Here is a 21,057-nt window from a genome sequence, read left to right as displayed (position 1 = left end):
ACATTTACACCTCCCAAACTCTCCATTCTTTAACCTATGACTGAGTGACGTGAGCAGCTTGACAGCTTGAACCGCTGCATAAAAGGATCTGAAATTATAAATACAAAGGGATTGTGATAATAAGCCTTTTTCATATTAGAAACACAATAGTTTCTGCAAAGACTTTAATTCTGCCATTTTTCATGATATTCTTCTCAAAAGGTGTGTTATGAATCTCGTGATGTCATCCTAGAATTACATCTATGCCACACCCCCACTTTTTTTTTTTTTTTTGAATTACCAGGGAAAGAAACAGCAGCGCAAGTGTTTTGCTAACAGTTCATGCATTACCACTCAGGGGAAGGTTTGCACCATGCATCCCTGCATCTCAAGCACACACAGCCCCACACACGCTCCCCTGTGTGATCCAGAGGGGGAAAGGAATAACACACTGCTACTGATCAAAGCTGCTCAACCTACTTGCTCTACATACGGAGCCCCTGGTAGACGCAGTGACGTCCATCACGGATTGTCTGTGTGCATTTGACAAAAGCTCTGAAACAGTGACGTGGACACAGAAAAACATAGACAAACACACAGGGGCACACTCAGACTTGGACTCAGCATGTACTAGAGATGCTGTTTAATTTGTAAAAGACTGTTCGGCAAAGCTGGAGCAATGCAAGCAATTAAAGGCTCTTCCTCCTGAGCACTTCACTGTATTCCTTTAACCTTTACACAATGATTTCTGTCAGAGGATTTGTCACCTTCACAGTAGGACCTTCACATACAGCTTTTAAAAACACACAATGGGGTAAAAGGAAGGGATGGGGTGGGGGGGTGACTAAAAATCCTCCTATGGGGATTGGGGAACTTGTATAACTCCCAATTATCAAAACTTTTTCCTGCAGCCTTTCCAGGCCTCATCTCTGTTTGTAAGACTCACAAAATATCTACAGTGGCACTGAAAAGTGCATAATGCCTGTGTGCCCACATGACTGGTGAAAACACTTCTGCTCTTTCTGCCCCACTGAGTCCTGCTGCATAATGGGGGTCTTGAAGGCTCTGGGCTCGGAGCAGGCCTGCCTAACAAAGCCTTGGTGGCTTGCAGAAGACAGAAAAGTGTGTTTGGGAGATGGTTGCCAAAAACTAATTTTCAGGGGCTTTTTTTTTTTCTTTGGGATACAGTGGCAGCAGCATGACAGCGCGAGGTTTGGATATCTTCAGTGAGCGGGGAGGGCCGAGGCCAAGAAAAATGTAGGTTTTCTTTTACAGAAGTCCAAGGAGTTGGTCCAAGATGTGGAAGTTCCAGAGGTGAAATTAATGGATTACAAGTACTCGCGTTACTGTAATTGGGTTGCTTTTGTGGGTACTTATATGTCTGAGTATATTTCTAAATCAGTCATATTAATTGTACCAAGTAGGTTTTAAAAGAAGTAATTCATTACATTTCTGCAGCCAACCGTAATTTATTATTTATTTATTTCCAATTCATTTCACATTGAACATAATCTATTTTTTGCTATATCTGATCAATGCACTGCCACTGTCTTTGGTTCAGGTTGGTATTTCTATCTATTATGTTGTTACCCACAAGGCACATTTGGCAAATTGAGCTATACTTAGAGCCTGAGAATTTTTTTATTTTTTAACTTCATTGGTGTTATTTTATTTTTTTTAAAATAACTGTACATTCTGACAAACCTTTTATTGTATACATTCTATTTCATGCCTTTGTGGAAAACAAATTAAGCTCCAATTGTGCAAAATTATGTCTCTTCCTTTTTAACTTTATTAGATGTTTACTGTATCCAAGGAAATTGTGGCAAGATTTATTACCAAAAATAAACGTGGCAGGTGAAAAAACTTTAACGTCTACTTTGAGTACCATTTAATTGAGCTACTTTTTACTTGTACTTGAGTACAATTTCAATCAACAGTACTTCTACTTGAGTAGAATAAATCAGTACTCTTTACATCTGTGGAAAGTTCACAAAAAGTTGTTAAAAAAAAAGGACAAATCTGGATTTAAAAAGGGAAAAAAATAAAACTATTTGTTTTGTATAAATATAATCAATAGTTTGACACCACTTTCATAGGCAGAAATATCTGATTAACTCATAAAAAAAAAAGGGAAAATAAAGAATCTACTTTCACCCATCACAGTATCCGTCTCTCAGGAACAGTTTTATCCCCTTCACTGTTCACTTTCTCCTTCTTCTGCACAGTAATGTACCTGTTTACCTGTTGGGTGGTCTTGAGCTGGGCTCAACTAAAGCCCCAGTCCTTGCAATCCAAGTGCAGAGTGGCTACTAATCCGATTTCAGGAAACAGCCAAACCCCTCCATCTTCCCATCCTCCAAAGCCCCCACCTTCCCCTTTTTCCGGCACAAGTTACACCTTCTCAGAGGTAGAGGGAGAAAATAGAAATGGGACAATGAGCAGGGAGGTAAAGATATGAATATTTCAGATTATTTTGGTAAAGCAACCAACCTACTTAATTGTAAGGTATGACCGAGTACAGAAACGTGGCTGTTTTTCCTCCTGAGCTCACTCTGCCCTCTCTGGGATGTTACTGAGGCCCAACATAAAGCAGTGTTTCATGGTGCTGAAGCTTATCTGGCCTCTGAAAGTATGTGAGACATGCCAGGAAACAAAAGAGCGTCTCTGCAGCCACCATCAAGATGAGCATATCCCTTTCACGGGCCACACATCTTCTTGGTTTTTCTTATTGGTCAAGTTCTTGGTGGCTTTTTTTCCTCTTTTATTTGGTGGGTAGACAGACCAGCATGGCAGGTGGAACTCTGCAGCTGAAGGAGAGGCAGGTGCTAGCGTTAGCTCAGTTATCAGTCTGGACTCCATACGTAGTTGTGTATGCATTAGGAGTGACCATGACATGCTTGAGGTGCGAACCAATTAACTCAGACTGCAAACATATGGTTGCTACTATATATAACTTTACTCATCTTGGTAGCATAGGCAAAAAAATTGCAAGTTACACAAGGTTCAAGATGACCAGCATTTAAAAATGTACAAATACGATAAAACTAAATAATAATATTTTTAAAAAAGAGTAATCACATTGCCATGAATGCAATACTTCTTTTGGTCAGTCTGCTCTCCGTAAAGGGAGCAAAACTGTGGAACTCTCTATACCAATGGTTTTCAAAGTTTGAGGTGCGCCTCCCCAGGGGGGTGCCAAAGGGCTTAAGGGGAGGCGCGGCGTGAAAAAAACAATACTGGAAAAAGTTCACTGAGTTCCCTCACCTCACCAAAAAGGCTGTAAAAGTGTCCATCCTCTTCACCTCCACTTACCTGTGTGAGTGTGGATATTCCGCATTGGCAATGATTAAAAGTAAGTACCGGTCACGGCTGCGGGGAGAGGATGATCTGCATTTATTCCTTTCTACAGCACATCTCAGCATTAACCGCCTGTGCGCATCAAAGACACAGAATCGTTGTTCCCACTAAAATAGTGTTGAGCAAAAAAAGGTGGCAAGATTTTCAATTGGTTAATTATTATATTAAAGGGGAGGTATGATGGAAAATCACTTTCTAATGGTTTTGCTACAGTGAAATAAATCCCTTTAGCCTCATTCAGAGGGCAAAAGTTGAAAAAGTTATGTTTCGTCCCTCCCTTGTTACTCCACATTTTGTAAAAAGGCAGCTCCAAACGGGCAAGTTTAATTTTCCCCCATTCCTGACGTCACCTACAGAAAACTCCTCCTCCTGACAATCCTCTCTCCTCCTACCATGGACCTAGCACACGCCTCCTAAAATGTGAGCTCCTCCCTCTTAAACTATCTTACAGCTAAAACAAACAGTGCAGTTAATATATATTATATTTTATTGCCATATATGTAAATGAAAACTGCACTACTGGACGCCCAAACTACACTACTTTTTCTGCTGCTTGTGTCTGAAATCTTTGCGATCGTGTCGGGAGTCACTGCTCGGAGCCACGGCCCCATTGTTTACACCCATCAGCTGATAGCACTCCGTGCTAATGCTACACCAGCACATGCAGCGAGAACCAACATCCCTCGTGAACTCAGGAGGAAACAACGGGGATGTCGCATTATTTTAACAATGGACTCAAAAAATGACTAAACTCAAAACAACAGTGTTCACATTAATAGTTTTACCTGGTTTCTTGCTTGCCCTATAACTGACTGTATTTAACTTTAAATATTGCTTTTCTTTTATTGTTGCAATGTTTTGTACAGTGGATAAGTCCTTCACACTTAAAACAATACATCTGGGTAACTAATGTAATTGTGATGTCCACATCAAATAAACAAATAAATAAATGAAGGTGGAAGCTATTCCAACTTACATTGGATGCAAGACCGGGAAAACTGGACATGATGCAGGTCTGTTATAGGTCAACACATGAAGGTAAACTTTAACACACCCAATCACTTTGATGGCGTATTAGAAAAGCCAGTGCTTTTTTTTTCTGTCCAGGAATGGTATTCCAACAACTGCACGACTACCCTCCCCAGTTTAAAATCCACACCAAACCTAATATTTAAATCTTTCTGTTGACTTTGTCTGACCATGATAGAGTAAAACAGATGAAAACAAGTGAGCCACTGTGACAGAATAGTGGATATCAAGGTTGAAAATACTCAGCTCACACTGAGGAAAGCATGGCCTCAGCTGGCCAAACTGGAGCAGTGCAACTGACAGTAGCTCCAAGTGTTTCTTGGTCTCACACGCTGACCAAAAAGTGAACTATTATACAGTTAAAACAATCAAAATCATCATTAACTAAAAGTGTTGGATAAATAGTTTTGAGAATTGAAAAAAACCGAGGTGTTAATTGCAGAGAAGATGCGTTTTCACTGTAACTAGTGAGTAGAAAAGCCATGAAGGATTTTGCTGTTACATATGAAACACACACTGACACAAACAGTGTTGTTAGGACAGCCTTGTGTGTGTGACATGAAGGGATCGGTGTCACCGTGTCATCGATGATCCCTGGTGTACTGTCTGACAGCAGACACCCTCGAGGCCCCTTCACGGAGAATACAACAATCCATAAGGCATCTGTCGCACCAAGCCCGAGTCATCGTGTGTGAGAGGAATGTGTGTGTGTTCGTATGTTACATGAGCACCTTAGTGTGTCTCTGCCTTGTGCATATAATTGTGTGTTGGTAATAGCGGCTGTTTGACACATTCTTCATTGGCTGTTATAACCTGTGCGCGCACACACACACACACACACACACACACACACACACACACACACACACACACACACACACACACACACACACACACACACACACACACACACACACACACACACACACACACACACACACACACACACACACACACACACACACACACACACACACACACACACACACACACACACACACACACACACACACAGTTTCCTGTTAATCCAAACCTTTTCAGCCACCTGCCATTGTGACACCTTACTAGGTTATCCCCATCCTGGAGCTCCTCCACTGTTTATTTGTCCCATCTTTAACGACAGGTCACTCTGGTTACAGCAACTAATGATCTTGGTCTAGTGCTCCTGCCACTGCAGGATTGCTCCATAAATGGTCAGCACAGACTTGCAGTCTGAGGGTTAACAGCCTCTGCTGTCGCAAACAAAGGTAAGTAACAGTGACTTAGCTGTGATTGTGCTGGGGCTTCTGTTCTTGCCTCGTGCAACACTTTCCTCGGGTTTCTCAAAAGACTCCAAGGCTTTATGGACTGGCTTTACATAGTAAATAAGTAGTTTAACTGTGTTGTAAAATTAACATTTTGTTAGGCCGATAAATTGCAATGACAAATAGAGGAGCCCTTTTTAGATTTAAGATTTTGCTTCAAAAATACAACATTAGTTGGTTATCTTAGCACAAAAGGGTTAAAACACAGTTATCATTCCAATTAGGTAATGTCTTGGACAGGCGTTTTTTTAAAAAAATCTGGGTGGATCTTAAGAGGTTGAAGGCACCCTTCACTGTTTTTTTACAAATGGGGCTTGAAACCTTTAAAATATTCTTATTAGAAGATCTATGCCTAAGAAAACGCATTATTTTGCACCATATTTGTTTTATTAACTTTTAAAAATGGAACTACTTTACCGTCTTAAGACGTGCGCCGCCATCTTGAAATCTGATGTTTTCTATAGGAGTGAAGCATTCAGGATCATTTAGCAGCTTTTTCAGTCAAAATGACAACTTGTGCTGCTTTGGGTTGCGCTAAAAAAAATCAGTAAAAGTTAAAAATCTCGATGTCAACCTCTTTTGTTTACCGAAAGAGGTTAAACAAATTCGGTGAGCTGAAAAAAATCAGGGGGTGACAGTTCCAACTCTGCCGTTTGTTTAAATAACATAATATATAGTTTGACACCACTTTCATAGGCTATTTTGTCAGGGTTAGGTGATGGTGTGTACCCAAAAGCAGAAAGAGTTTAGGTAGAATGCAGGCGTATCCTTCTTGGAACCAGTCCATGTTTAATCCAAAACTAACCAAAATCCAAAAAGACACAAGAAGGTACAAGGAGCAGGAGATGAAACAGAGAATTGGGAAGAAACAATATTCATAATTTGCCTCTAACCTGTCAACCTCTATCTATAAGTGGTTAAAAAATACTTATTCTTTATAATAACTAACTACTATAGATGATCATTTATCAAATTTCACATTCACAAACAAAGCAAAGCATCAAAATACAAGATCACATGGAGTGTGCTTCGTGAAATATATGCTATAATCCCTAATTTCATAAAATATAGTCAAACAAAATTAAAAAATCTTGAACTTCTGAATTTGTTTTATCTTATTTATTTTTCTGGGGGAAAGGATAACATTATCAAGGACTTGCCGTTATTACTTGGAAATTACTTTAAGAAATACAAAATTTGTAATGAGATGTTTCTTTGCCTTTTGAATCAAGAACATGTTGTACTCAATAAGCAGAGAGCAAAAAGGCTAAACACTTGTTTGTTCAACCACTCTCACTTTAGAAGGGCTACTGAGAAAAGTGCTGATCTGACACTTTGGTAAAGAAGTCAAACCTCTTGAAAAGGCACCAAGGAGTTGAGCTCGTTCCCTGGGCAGACACAGACACACTGGCTCAGATTAACTGGTTTTCTTAATGTCTCCTCACTGGCGAAGTTTTCTTTCAGCAGACGATGAAGCAAACAGGCCCCAGTGAAAGACTGAGCCCATTAGAGGAGGCAAATGGCTCTTCTGTGAGCAGGGTGGGATAAAGGGCCTCTCCAAACACTTGTTCAGTCTGATTAGAGAGGTGACTCTTGTCTCGAGGATACAAAATGTTTGTATGCACAGTGGGAGCGGTGTACCGTAACCTCAACAGCGTTATACGTTCTTCATCAGGAATTCATGAGATCCTTGTTTTCAGTTATGTTCTTTCTAACTTTGAAAAAAAAAAAAAACTGTTTTTAGAATGTAAATAATGTCTTTGTTATCATGACAGCACATCTTCACCAGATAAATACAGATAGAGATTTGGATTAAATGCAAACAAGTAGGTATATAAATGATTGTGAGATCAATTGTATGTATGTTCAAATACACGTATGTATGTATCTATATATAGTATGTATGTATGTATGTATGTAAGTATGTATGTATGTTAGGGTGATTCACAAAATAAATGTTTACCAAATTTTGCCAGATTGCTTTTTGTCTCGTTCCAAATGACGTTGTAAGCATCTTTTATCAAAAATGTCACAATGTTGATGTTTTTTTTTCTATTTTCAGGACTATTTGAACTGTTTTAATGTTTTTATTCATTTAGTACAAATACAGGGATAAACTATTTATGACCATACTTACCATTATATCGTTCAAGTTTCTGATATCTGTGAAAGTTACAAATCTAAAGTGTGCCACCATCTAAGGACATTATATTGGCTCAATATTTGGTACAGATGTTCAAAATATTAATAGGAACCAGGCAAAATGTGATCTGGCAAAATATGTATGCATGTCCGTTTAAAAGAAGAATACATGAAAATAGACAATCAGAGAAAAATCAGAGGACGGGGCAAAATCCAAAATGAAAAATTATGACTACATTATTTTAATGTTTAAAAATAAGATTTAATTTGATGATTTCATGAAATGCACTTTGTACTTTGTTAGATAAAAGCTGTATAAATAAAAATGTATTATTAATTATTCTATTTTAAATTTAGTTTAGATTAATTGGACAAATATGTTTTATCTTGATTAAATTTACACCTTAAATCTGTTATTTTTAGTTAATCTTTTATACGAGTTCCCTTTCCTTTTATTCAAACTTTTAACTTTTAACTTACCTCTAAAAAAAAAAAAACAAGATGGCAGGAAGACTGCACCTCATGGCAGCCTAAATGCTTGCCAACTATCAGCCCCTGATTGCATTTCAGCCCAGAAGTAAATACTACATGCTCGGTTACCAGGTGAAATCAAGCAGGTAGATGTGTCTGAAGCCTCAGTAGATACTCGCTGGAGCCTGCCTCTCTACCTGTGCCTCAGAGTTTGTGGCCAAGTCAGCTGCTGCTCATCCATGTTGCTGAGTAGGAGTGAACGGGCGTGCATGGAGAACAGGTGACAGGAAAAAAATTGGAACATTTTCATGGGGTTGGCTTTAGAGCCTCGGTTCCCAAAGTGGGGTACGCAAATTGTCCTGGGGGAACATGAATAAAAAATAAAAATTGGAATATAAAGCCTCCTTTCAATGCCAGAAATTACATATTAGCCGATGTAAGACTACCCATGATTACAGATTATTATTCTTTTTTTCATTATATATTATTCCTCAACAGGATAGGTAAAATTCAGAGACAAATTTCACTTTAGGGCTACATTGTATGCCAATACATCAGCGGTTCCAAACTTTTTTGGGTCGTGACCCCGTTTTAATATCCCAAATTTTGGGCTTCTCCAGAGACTTTTTCTTTCTTTCTAGAATTAGCTTTTGATAATGTTTGTTGTTGCCAGGATTAGTGACACAAAGTGACAAGATGTGCCAAGTTAGATATTTTTATATGCCATTTTATTCTAAGAGAATGAAAGTATAGAATACAGTTGTTTAAAATTGTTTTGTATGTGGTATTATCTGAAAATACATTTTTAATCAGTATTTTTATTATGAGAAATTATTAGACATTTCAGGGGACCCCATTTGAATTCCTGTTTGAAAGAGTGCTGCAGTAACAGGTACATGGCTTCAGGTTAAATGGCTGAAGGGGTACAGGACAGTGAAATGTTCTGGAACCACTGCTTTAAATATTAAATAAAGTAAATAAATATTAGCTGTGGACCCTGAAGATAAATATTCAAAAAAATGGTAAAGACTACCAACTCTCAACTAAAAACAAGAAGTATAAATTAGCTGTAGGTAATGAAGGAAGCATCAGATTTCAGGCCACGTTTGGCCTGTTTGTTATGAGGAGTGTACAAAGGAACAGAGAGCAGTAGAGGTATGTTTGCCAGAGAAGGGGTGAGAATACAATAGCCCTCCTTCCAAGGGTCTGTAACCATACACTCTAATAAAGTCACTGCCTGCAAATAAAGAAGCACTGCTCGGCTCTTATTACAACAACAAGGACGCCATTATACACCTGGCCTCTGTTTTGAAGTATACCACCAAATGTTAAAGATCAGCAAACAGAGCACAATGCACGTTATCCAATATTAATGCTGCTTTAATATGCTATTTCATCCTCATTTGTACAACGGCCGATAATGACTTTTTATTATTCATGCCACTGCCTAGAGTTGAATAGTTTGATTTGATATCTTGGGCAATTCTAATTTTGAGGGATTGCAGTCATATAAACTACTATTTATTTAATTTATTGTTCATTTATTTATTTGCTTACACACTTAAAGGAAATTGTTTTCTTTCTTGTTACTTCATGTTGTATCACTACGCAAAGTTGTTCTAAGCCTTTGTTTAAAAAAAGAATGACATTTTTTTACAAAAATGTAAAAAATAATACATAAATATACAAGAATTTGAGATGCAAACAAGTAAATGACGTTTTAATATTGAGAAAATGACATTTCATATGCTAATTTTATTTCCTAAACTCTGATCTGTGCTGATAGGCTAAAGTTTAGGGAAGCCTCTCGTTGCTAATTTCAGGCCTCCCCATTGCTCAAAGGTTGCGACCCGGCTTTTGAGTTTTCCCGAGGCTGTTGGGTTAATGAAGTAACAACAAACTGGGCCGGCGGCTAATTTGGAGTGGCACTTCCTGGCCTCTCCTGTCTCCACCAAGACGTATTTCATTTTCTCTTATCTCTGCCTTGGTCATGTGGCTTTCCGCATGAACGCCCTTGTCTCCCCCAGTTGCACGAATAATGGAAACTTCGTTAATGTCATTAATCTGCAGACCAGGACGTGAACCAAACACATTTAACCTTTCTGAGTTTTTTACCACATAGCCAGGCAGCTATAGTTGAGAGGACACTCACTGCTCAGTGGGAAATGCAGCAACGTGGGGGTCAAAATGGGCATCGATAGAACTTTCTGAAAGGTTTAAGTTGAAACCATTTTCACATTTTCTAATCATGCATCTCTTCGTTCATATTGAACAGTTTGTGGCTAGAAAGGGAATTAATGAATGGATCTCTCCAGGCGACAGTTGACAGCCCTCTCACCTTTAACACGCACATTCAAACAAAAGTCATTTCAAAAGCTTGGCTAATGACTAATCAAATGCCTGTGATTCTCCTCATTCAAAAACCCCTAATTCACACATTCCTACTGCTCTATGAATGGACACCCAGCCCCACATGTCATATACTTTCATTCATAAGAGAAAAAAAAAAAAACACACAGCAGAGAAGGGGGAGTGATGCTGAAAAAAAGGAGTCTCTCTGGTAGGATGGGTAACCCAGGGGACGTTTTCTTTTGTGTGGTGCTCAGCTTACGGGGCCAAATGCCAGCAGGCTTACCTCCTCACTGTCTGTGTGTGTGTGTGTGTGCAAGTGTGTGTGAGTCCCTTTCCTTTTGCACACAGTAATTAGGAGGATCTTAATGAAGAAGGGGGGTTAATTAGTGTCTGAGGAAGGCTTTAAACGTCACTTTAATTAAGGGAGATTCGATGGACAGCTTGTGTGGCGATGTCACCCGTTTTATAAAATCCTTGTTTGGGCACAACAGAAAAATATAAGTGGGTCTTTAAAGGGAAAGAGGGAGAATGGCTTTGCTGAGGGAGAGCGTCTGGACCTGCGGTCAGGAGCAGAATAGAGAGACTGACCCTGGCTAGGCATTAGGATGACCATCATTATCTATCAACAAATTCCTCATGTGCACACGGGAAGGAAAACACGAGACACACAAACAAACCCAGCTGCCCCACTGAAACCATTCCATTCAAAATATTACCTCACTTCGAAAATTTGGGTCGTGGATTAATTTATTCTCAGCATATCTTATGGTCATTCATGCAGGATATAAAATCCTAGATTATTTCTTGCTTGGTTAACCCGCATCCGGCCAGTCCCTCTCACAAAGCCATTCTAATGTTGCCATTAGTTATGCTCCTCCGGTGGCCAAAAGATTGATCCCTGAGACTTGAAAACCAATAAATGTGTACATGAATGGCAGAGAGAGATAACATGCCTCCCACCAATAGCAGAAGCAAACATGATTGAAAAAAGATGGTCAATAATACAGCTTGGGAGAATACTTTTATATAATGAACACCTTTTATATTAAATTTGTTTGCTTTTCTCATGTTTCTTTCTCATTTCTAAGAACTTACTAGCCTAATAGAGGATTTATAATCTTTAAACTATTATCTACTGAATTTAAAAAAATTCTAAAAACCTTGAGGGATACTTTTTAGCCAAAACAAATAATAGAAATAGTAAACTTCCTCCCAAACAAAAGGAAAGACAACATGTACTCACAGTGTTGTAGTGTTGTCACAGTCGTCACAAGGCCATAAACATCGAGTCGACCACAATAAGTGCAGCTCTTGGGAGCAACAGTGGGGATCTGATAATGGGCCCGAGGGGGAAACGACAACGTACTCAGGGATCAGGGATTGTCTGTAAGACAGATAAAAAGATGCAAGGACCTGTTATCAACTAGTTTATGAGGTGTCACTCTGCTCAAACATCCACCTGCTCCACAGGGAAATCATACCCTCACAGAAAGAGACAGCGAGGTTTTCACAGTGGAGTTTACGCAGTAAGGAAACATCTTTTACACATTGTTGTTAATTATTAAGTTGCTAATTTTCTTTAGTCCTTAAGTAAATACTAATAATGGACTCAGGGGGGCAAGATCAATATACCACTTTTTAAAAATGAAATAATTTCACTTTTTACTCTGTGCAAAATCCTCCCACATGCTGTGGTGAACGACTTGCTTGGCCACACATGTTGAGCTTGACAAACCTCTTTAATATACATAAACATTTCAAGCCAAAAATACATAAATAAGCATCTAGCTTAATTTTCTAACATATTTTCATGAAAACTCAAATATTTTCACGAAAACCCAAATCAAAACCACTTTTTTCCTGCTGAAAACAGCTATATTTGATTAAGAAGTAGTGTTGTTGATTCTAGTCCAACTCTTGACATTTTAGTCAATTTGGCATATTTTCATATGGTTTCTTACTGCTAGCCCCGCCCCTTCTATAAAAACTAGCACCTATCGACTCTGCAATCTGTTGCAAGTAAGTTGGATTGGGAGAATTGGGAGTAAAGCGGTATAGTGAGTATTGAGTAGGTAGCTAGCATAGCACAGATTGTTCTTTGGAAATTTCACAGGATAGACTGGACTGTGTCTTTAATGCTCCAAAAGCCCCGCCCGTAATCAAGGAATTTTTTTGGGGTATTCCAGTCTAGATGCATCAAGCAAATCCTCAGGATTGAGTTACTCTTTAACACAAGTATATCTGCAGTGTATGTAAAAATGAATTAATATGTGTATGCTATTGTTTGTTATGAGCTGTATTGCTGCCAAAATGCATTCACATCACAGTCATTGGCTTAAATTGTATCTGACAACATTGCATTGCAGTTATATGTTATAGCTTAATTCATTCTACTTTGATCTACTGACATGTTATGACTGCCACCTGTCAGTCTTCCTCAGAGGCATCTACTGATCGCATTCATGTGTCCTTATGAGTTCTTTTCAGTCGAAACATGTCAGCAGATCAAAGTCAATTTCCTGAAAAACTAGGTTGTCTGAATAAATGAAACCTTAACAGATTTTTTTCAAAAAAAGACAAAATGAGGTTGCTCGAATTATTATGCATTGCAGTTGTTTAAAGGCACACACACACACACACGTTCACATCTGATAATTCAACTTGTCTACTGTGCATGCTCTCTTTTACGTTCATCCAAAGTAATTGTAAATTATGAGTTGAATATATTTAGCTTCTGAGAGCTTTTGCTCTGAGACTGTGAGTGAAAATGATTGAATTGAAAGAAAACTTTGACTGAGATTAATGACCGCTGACCTGAAACGTACACAGATGTGATGTGCCTCATGGCGATTGCTGGGCAGGTGCTTTCAAAACATTTCCACACAGTTTGGGATGGAGGATGGAGGACAGTGGCGTCGCTGCACCTCAGGCCAACAAACACAACGGTCATATTATATTTTAGAAGCCACTGCATAGAGCTTTTTATTGTGTTTGTTTATTGTTTTTGGTTCAATTTACTTTGCAAAAAGGATTTCCTCAATAAAATGATTCAAACAAGAAGAGACAAAGCCCAATTTTTCTTCTTCAGTGACTTTTTTCATTGATGATAACAATCAGAGCATCATGAATAATTAAACAGCATTTCTCTTATCGTCTTTAGGCAGCTATGGATAACTCAAAGGCACAAAGAAAGTGTGCTTACTGAAATGGTTAATTAAATGTTGAAGAAAAAAAAACTTTTCTTTGTCATGTCACTCACTATGCATTATAGTTTGCCTTTAAATCAAAATCTGAATAGTGAGTGTCACGCTTCAACGTGCCGACCACCGCGCCACCAAAAAACAGTGGGAATTGTTTCCTTCCCTTTAAAGACAACAAACCAACCTCCTGCAGACAGCTCAACTGCACGGGCACATCCAGCAGATTTTTCATCATTATTCCTTCACCCACATAAATGATCAAAACAAATGACAATCTCTGTGCGAGCGAGAGACGGAGACCACAAAAGGGAGGCTGACAGCCATTTCCACAACAGATGTTTTTACAGAGGGGTGTCTTCTCTCCGCTGAGCAGTCTCACACATGAGAGACCCCCAAAAGCTTCCGAGAAACGTCCACATAAACCAACATGTAAATTTGTAACTGCCACGTCTGTGACCAGCGGGCCCAAACCAATCTTAGAAAAAAAAAAACAAAGTCTGGGAATATCAGCAATAGTTATAGTGAATGTTGTAAATATACACATCAGTGCTGATGATGGTTTGAAAATGTGGAATGGGGGAGGAGAAAAAAAAAAAAATCCAACTCTTAGAATCGCAAAAAGACAACAGACAACATCATTATGTGTTACCCTGAAAAGATAAGTTCCTATTGATCTCGGTTATGAGCAAAGGCTGCACTATTGACAGGAAGACAGAATACATCGGAGAGGCAATATTTCATACATTCCGACTGTTCACTCCATCACTGTGAGAGGGTGTTTTTCTGGGCTGTATATAATAACACGTGTGCTCTTTATTTCCCTCAGATCAATGGTAATGCGAGGGGGGCCACATAAGATGGATGCCACGGGCAGGTTAACCTATCGACTGCTCAACAGAGACACACAGCACAGCAATAGGAAAGAGCACAACATTCTTTTAGATGGACTTAAATGTGCGTTTTAAACAGAGGTGTAAAGAGTACTGATATATCTTATTCCACTACTAGTACTGTAACTTCATTTAAATTGTACTCAATATGAGTACAGGTAAGTCATAGATAAAATACTCAAGTGCAAGTATAAAGTAGCTCAATTAAATAGAACTCAAGTAAAAGATACTAGTTACTTTAACCCCCCCATGTTTATTTTTGGTAATAAATCTTGCCACGGTTCCCTTGCATACAGTAAACATCTCATGTATAAACTTAAAAAGGAAAATACCAAATTCTTTTTTTTTTTTTTTTTTAAATAAAACAACAATAATGATTTTCAATTCAATTCAAAATAAAGAAAATTATCAGGCTCCAAGTATAGCAAAATTTATGAACTCTAAAACTGAGAAAATAACCGTCATTCATGGCTGTTTTGGTGCGGTGCATTACGTTTAATCTGGTTGGTCGGCTATGATGTGATGCATTTGATTGTTGTCTCGTCATTTTCATTTTTTATTGTGTCACAATGTCCGTTGGTCATTTTAAAACAAAAAAAAATTATTCACTCAGTAACGGTTGGGTGTAGAAATGTAATGAATTACTTTCCTTTTTTAAAAAGTACAAGTAAAATGACTTATTTAGAAATATACTCAAAAAAGTACAAGTACCCATGAAAGCAACTCAATTACAGTAACATGAGTACTTTCAATCTATTACTACCACTGGTTTTAAATGTTTTTGCTTTCAGTGACCAAACTTTACGCAAGTCTTTTAGTTTCAGGTTGGTTGGTTTTACTGAAAATAAATGCTTTGTTTACGTATGTCATCAGTATTTGTATCATTTTAATTAACTTTTTTTTTATTTAATTTGTTTGGGGATTTATTTTATTTTAGCTCTGATTCTTGTATATATCTGTATTATATTTGTACATTTTATAGTTGTATTATTAATGTTAATATCTTATCTAATTATATTTTTTCTACTGTGATGTGTGCACTTGTATTTAGTCTTTATTTAATTAACAGTCTTTTACTGAATCATGTACATTTTCTTTTCACTTTCCTTAGTGTTTATTGTAATACTTCTGGAGCCTCTGCAACACAAGTCATTTCCCCCCTGGATAAATTAAGTATTTCGAATTGTGATTCTGATTTCTTTAAAACAGAAAACCATTCCAGCTGCATTTTTTGTTTTTAAATATAAAAATTGTTTGACATCACTAGCGGTTTGAAAAAAGCACAGTCGGGATGCCTCGTGCCCACTTCCTGTGAGCAGGATGGGAAGCAGACGGGAGAGCAGGCGAGCCCATGCAGGTGGCCCGGATATGGATCAGGTCAAACTCCCCTTTAGAGAGAAAGCCAGCTAATCTCATGCTTGTGCCTAAACTCCTTTCAGCCAACTAAGCATGACCTCCTGATAAAAGAAAAGCAGAAGAACTTTAAAATGGAAACATTTCCTATAACTTATTACTGTACTTTTGTATCAAACTGCACACGGTATCTTTAATTCACAACTTTCGAAGCCAAACAATACAAGGAGAAACGATTAGTGAGTTTATAAATTTGATTAAAGCCAGGGTAGAATTATTATTATCAACTTTTACGCTATTAAAGTGTACTGTGCTTGAATTCACACTGTAAATTCACCTTTTGTAATACACTGGAACAAATGTATTTGATATTTTAAAGAAACTGTTACCTCTCTGCTGCACAGGTGATTCAAATGAAAAGTTTAAATAATTTTCTGCTTTCCTTTTGTGAATGCGCTACTTTGAAATCACTGAGAAAATACAATAAATTCTAAATAACAAGTCACGCTGGTCAATCATTGATAGAAGAATACCTCTTAGAGGAAAGCGTTCTTGTTTAAAGTTGAGCAAAGCTAATTAATTTGGCAATTAATCATTCAGTGTTTCAGAAAGTCTGATGTGAACTGTAAAATCTGCCTTTTTTTCTTTCTCAGACATCACCTCAGCCAACCCTCACTTCCCATTGTCTGTGTGCAAATGGGAATCTGTGCCACCAGTACAATATCCACATTATGTGCTCTGCCTCCGCATTGTTGGAGGACATGCTTGATTGTACTTTGGAATATAGGAACCGGAGCGTATACACATACCATTAGAGCATAATAAGGTTAGTCTTTCACTTGAATTAAAAAGGTTTTTCAAGGATTTCTTACATGAGTGAATAGAAATGCCTCATATGCTTGTAGATGTGAAAACTTTTATTTTGGTGTTTTTACTTGTTTCTCTGCGGGGAGTTTTTAACCAATTAGTAAGCTTTGATCAATTCCTTACATAGTCTTTACTAAAACAAACTGTTCTTTATAACTTTTGTCTTTATTGTTACACAGAGTAAGTCACTAAATATTTTCATAACTCTAAACTGTAAATCTAACCATCTTATGACTTGTGCAATATAGAAGGAAAACATTAGGAACTGAAACACTTTGTATATATTATAGAATTACTGGTAAATGTTTCCTCAAAGTATCTGCAACTATAAAAGAGTTATTCAAACTTTTCAAAAGTTTATTTAAAAGCAAACTTTTTGGAATTAAACATTCTAAATAAAAATTTAAAAAATATTTACGTTTAAAAAAATCATCCTTAAAATAAATAAAGTTAATATTATTCAAGCATTAATTACATCTATTTAAGTAAAATATGTGCACTTTTGTGCTTTTAAGCAGGTGACATACTGACTATGGTAAATACAACGGGCTAAATCGGTTGATCCTATTGGAGAATGACTTTTCAAAAACACTGGTTATACTAATTAAATACAGGAACAAAAAATGTGTTTCAGATTTGAGGCTGGAGATGTAATTCAGAAAAATTGAGAGGACATGGAGCAACTAAATATCTTAGCAGGTTTGGAGTTTTAAACTAAAGAAAACCTTTTTAAAACAAATAATAGTAATTATAGGAAGGTCTTATGAGCAAATCTGTGTAAGGAATGAAATTTTTTAGTCACTAATAACTCAATGCTGCCACCTGCTGACATGACAGTTGGAAATTTTAAGTGAGAAAGTTTAGCTCAGTTTATGCATTACTATTCAAATGAGGCAATTGAAAAACATAAACACACATTTTCAACCTATTATATTATATTGATCCAGACCCCTTCCAAAGGAATTTTCCATGGCGTAAGGCACATGTGTCAAACACATAGCCTAGGGGCCCAATCCGGCCCTTTGGAGCATCCAATTTGGCCTGCAGGAGAAAGTAAAAATGACAGAAAAAAACATGAATCATTGTGTAAATGAAATTCAACAATATTTGCAGGGGCTCACAGTTTTTTCCGGTGCTTATATCACCTGATTGCAGTCATTTTTAAAGTTAAACAGTTGAAAAAACTCAACATTCTTACAAAATCTTTCAGATTTCTTCAAATTATGACATAATATTTACCTTAAATAATTAATAACTTCTTTACTGATAATATTCTAACAATCAGAGGCAAAATTAATGTCCCCCCGCAGGAGTGCTCAATAATTTCTTAAACAAAGCAGCTCCTGAAATAACCCCAACATGTAGCCCTTATATACAAAGTTTCACTCCAATTGGCCTATCTGGACTAATCTCAATAGTTAGTGTATCTAAACCAACAACCTGTTTTTTAGATCCACTCCACTATTTAAAGATGTTCTTCCACTAATCAGCAGTAATATGGTGAACTGGATTAACATAATCTCTAGTAACAGGTTATGTGCCACAAGCCTTTAAAACCGCTGTAACTAAACCTCTCCGTAAAAAACCTACCCTTGATCCAAGCGACTTGTCCAATTATAAGCCAATATCCAATCTCCCTTTTGTTTCCAAAATTCTTGAAAAAAAATCAATCAGGAACAATTTATACGAGAGCTTTCAGTCTTTCTTTAGAGACCATCACAGCACAGAGACAGCCTTAGTAAAAGTAACCAATGATCTCAGTTTAGCCTCAGACAGAGGGTTGATCTCAGTTCTGGTGCTCATAGATTTCAGTGCCTTCCTTCATTCCTTATTGTATTTCCAATACCTCCAATAGATCATCATTTGTTGCTGCAGAGACTGGAAAGTGTTTTTGAGAAGAAAGAAACGGTACTAGGCTGGTTCAAATCCTACTTATCAGACAGAACCATCTTTGTTCATGTTAACAATCTATCCTCAGCACACACCAGAGTTAATCATGGAGTTCCACAAGGTTCAGTTTTAAGACCAATACTCTTTACATTATACAAGCTTCCACTAGGTAACATTATCAGAGAACATTATATAAATTTCCACTGCTTTGCGGATGATACACAACTCTATTTGTCAATGAAATCAGATGAAACTCATCAGTTATTAAAACTCCAGGCTCATCTTAAAGTAGGGCTGGGCGATATATCGAATATACTCGATATATCGCAGCTTGTAGTCTGTGCGGTGTTGAAAATGACCATACCGTTAAACTCGCGGACTTTTTTTTTTTTTTTTTTTTTGAAATGTCATCTTAATGACAACATGCACAAAAGGGCACTATTTGTTTTAAAATATTGTAGTGGCATTATGTACAAAAAGTGCACTTTAATTTTGTGTTTTGAAATGCCATGTGAGTTGCATCCTGCACTAATGTCTTGTTTTGAAATGTCTCTGTGACAATTTTGCACAGAACGTGCACTTTCTGTTGACAATTTTATGTTTGAGCCACTCACTAATAAATACAGTTATGTCAACTTTGACTTAGTTGTGATATCCCCTTTTTTGCATGAAAGTTTAAAATTGGCATATATTAATGCAGTATGATCAAGAATGTTTTAATGTAGACATATAGAATCATCATACTGGTGTGATTTTGTGCATCAAAGTGTTAATTCAAGGGTAATGCAAAATATCGAGATATATATTGTGTATCGTGACATGGCCTAAAAATATCGCGGTATTTATAAAAGGCCATATCGCCCAGCCCTATCTTAAAGACATCACATCCTGGATGAGCCCTAACTTTCTCCTTCTTAACCAGGATAAAACTGAAGTGATTTTATTTGGTCCAAAACACTTCAGAGATAAATTATCAGAGTAAATAGTGTCTCTGGATGGCATTACTCTATCACCCAGCACCACAGTAAAAAACTTAGGAGTTATCTTTGATACTGACTTATCCTTTAATGCTCATATTAAGCAAATCTCAAGGACAACCTTCTTCCACCTCCGTAATATCTCTAAAATCAGGAATATCTTGGACCAGACTGATGCTAAAAAACTAATCCATGCATTTGTTACATTGGGGCAAGATTATTGTAACTCTTTACTGTCAGGATGTCCCAGTAACTCACTAAAAAGTCTCCAGTTAATTCAGCATGCTGCAGCCAGAATACTAACAGGTACTAAAAGGAGAGAGCATATTTCTCCAGTATTAGCTTCCCTTCGTTGGCTTCCTGTAAAATCTAGAATAGAGTTTAAAATCCTCCTGTTAGCCTACAAAGCTCTACATGATCGAGCTCCTGTATATCTTAAACACCTGTTAATGCCCTATCGTCTGGGTAGAAGACTCCGTTCTTAGTTTGCTGGTCTTCTGGAAGTTCTTAAAGTGTCGAGAAGTAAAACAGGATGCAGAGGTGTAGCCAACCCCCCACTTCTGAACCTCGTAGTATACCCATCACATTGCTCACACAGCTTACACACCATTTCCACTGATGTCCACCCCATATATCATTCTCATTCCACTGTATTCCTGTCTTCTCCTCGTCCTTCTCTCTCTTTTCTGTTTCAGGTGTCTTGAAGCTGGAGTTGACAGTTCCTGATCTGTGGTTCACGGCTCAACTAGTCTGGGACACTCTGATGTTCTCTATCCTGTTCAGTTCCTCCTCCTGTCCACTAACCCCAACCAGATGGCTGCCACCTCTGAACCTGATTCTGCTTGAGATTTCTTCCTGTTAAAAGGGAGTTGTTTTTTCCCACTGTCGCTAAATACTTGTTGATGTGGATCTTGTTGGGTTTCTTCCTTCTTCTTATGAATTTTAGATTTTGATCGCGCTTTGAGATTACTTTGTTGTAATTTGTGCTACATAAATAAAGTTGAATTGAATTAATTAAATAGAAATTGGTCACAAACTCTAAGAGATTGAAAGTGAAGAACCAGCTGGGACTGATATATGTCACTTACGGATATTGACGGTTTCCTACATATTTTGTATTTTATGTATACATACAAGTGCAAACTAGGGCACAATAATGTTGAAATGACTTGATTTCCCGCATAAAATCTGTGGCCCACTTGAGGTTTGGTTAGGGTTAGTCAAAATCTGTAGTACTATTGAC

Source organism: Gouania willdenowi, chromosome 15, assembly GCF_900634775.1.
Source record: "Gouania willdenowi chromosome 15, fGouWil2.1, whole genome shotgun sequence".
NCBI classification, from domain to species: domain Eukaryota; kingdom Metazoa; phylum Chordata; class Actinopteri; order Blenniiformes; family Gobiesocidae; genus Gouania; species Gouania willdenowi.
The sequence above is the reverse complement of the archived record's forward strand: the minus strand, read 5'-3'. Positions refer to the sequence as shown.